Below are 2052 nucleotides of genomic sequence, written 5' to 3'. Positions count from 1 at the left end.
ATAACTTTTCTAAAAATAACAGGCTAATTTAATATATATTTTAATTGTTTTTAGATATTTATTGTATAGTTTCGTTTTTTATTTGCCTGTAAGCCGCCCTGAGTCCTTCGGGAGAAGGGCGGGGTATAAATTAAAGTAATAATAATAATAATAATAATAATAATAATAATAATAATAATAATAATAATAATAATAATAAGTCCGGAGAATAATGGCGCTTGAGACGAAGCATCTTCCAACAAGTCTTTATTGTTTGCTCCATTCTACGAACAACCCGAGCAGAGGCACGCAGGCCTCTATTTATACTCTCTGATCCCCGGGCAAGTTTAACCAATCATGAGGCGGGCTTTTCCCGCTGGCGCCGCTCAGTCTGGTCCCGAACAGCTTCTGCAAATGCCCGGGATTCTTGCAACGTCCCGAGCCTGCCTCTTGCAGGCTCAGGACACAAAACCCCTTCCCCCTGGATGAAATAAGATTGCGCCCACATGGACGCCATCCTATAGATGGTAATATAATTAATGATGAGTTAATGTTACACAATGTATAAGGTGTGGAACTGTTCCTTTGAACTAGAACCAGTGACCCCCCCTGACCTTGTTTCATTAAGACAACCAGCCAGAACCTTTAGGTCAGCTATTTCTATGTACCTGTTCACCTTACGTAATCGGCTAGGTATTTGGGAGGGCCTCTTACTCTGAGCGACCTTCTCAGACCTGGAGAGTTTGTATTGTTATCCCCGTTGCTACTTGCACTTGGTGAAGTGCCCTGTGAATGTCCAGTGACTTCAGCTTGACTTTCCAGCCCGTCTCCCATGTGTGAGCAGTCAGAGCCCTGTTGGTCGCTAAACCTGGTTCATCTACCCTCGATGGAGTTGTCTAACCCCTGTGAATTCATTTCCGTGTTTCCTGAAGGAGTGCGGAATTCCTGGCTCGTTTCTGTAGTGCTAGGGACTAGGGATGCCTCCCTGTTAGCCCTGATGCGTGAGGACATCCTTCTTTGAGCCCTTCAGTAAGGAGTGTGTTTCCCTTTTGTATTGCCTGCTCTCTTGCATGTTGTGAGTTGTTAGTATGCCCCCAGGTATTCTCCTTGTCTGGAGTATTGCTTGTTAGGGGTGGATAATTAGTCTGCCACCGGTGGGACTCCCATGCTGGAGTGTGTGTGGGGGTGTCTATGTACTCCCTTTCCCAAGAACTGCTGCCCGAAGCACCTGTGGAAGTTGGGTGTTGCGTACCCGTTTCCCTTCCCACAGCCAACGTAGGCTGTTGATTCTGAATTCCAGAATGCATTTCCCATTCCTCCTCCCCCCCTAGAGGAGGCTGAGAAGGAACCATAGGCGAGTCCCGCCTCACATGTAATTGATCGATGTGGCGGCGAAGTACGCGGCCGTCTGTCAGGGACACCTCGTAAGACAGAGGCCCCGAGACTTTGCAGACCACAGCCGGTACCCAAAGGTGGCCAGGCCCGTAATTCCTGGCCCAAACAGGATCACCTTCACGAAGGACCCGGGGTGGGTGTGGCTGAGACACCTGAGCAGCTACACGTTCCGGATGCAGCCTGTCCAATTTAGGCACGAGCCGACGACCCCAGCGGAGTTCGGCCGGGCACTTACCCATGGCAGTGCACGGAGTAGTACGATGTGCCAAAAGAAAGTCAGCCAACCTGTGATGCCAGTTGCCGTAAGTCAGCTTCTTGAGGGCGTCCTTGGTGACGTGGACCATCCGTTCAGCCAGACAGTTGGTGGAAGGATGGAAGGGAGCCGAAGCAGCGTGGCGGATCATGTTGGTCCGGAGAAATCCCTGAAACTCAGTAGAAGTAAATTGAGGACCGTTATCTGACACAAGAACATCTGGCAGCCCGTGTGCAGCAAAAATGTTTCTCAACACTTGAATAGTCTTGGCGGCTGTGGTAGAAGACACAGGCACGACCTCCAGCCATTTGGAATGGCTATCAACAACAACCAGAAAGAATTGACCCTGAAAGGGCCCAGCGTAATCTACATGTATTCTAGACCATGGAGTGTGTGTTTCCTCCCACCTGTGTACAGGGGCCTGG

The sequence above is a fragment of the Protobothrops mucrosquamatus genome, unplaced genomic scaffold, assembly GCF_001527695.2.
Source record: "Protobothrops mucrosquamatus isolate PMUCROS unplaced genomic scaffold, P.Mucros_1.0 scaffold33, whole genome shotgun sequence".
NCBI lineage: Eukaryota > Metazoa > Chordata > Lepidosauria > Squamata > Viperidae > Protobothrops > Protobothrops mucrosquamatus.
Note: the sequence above shows the minus strand (reverse complement) of the source record.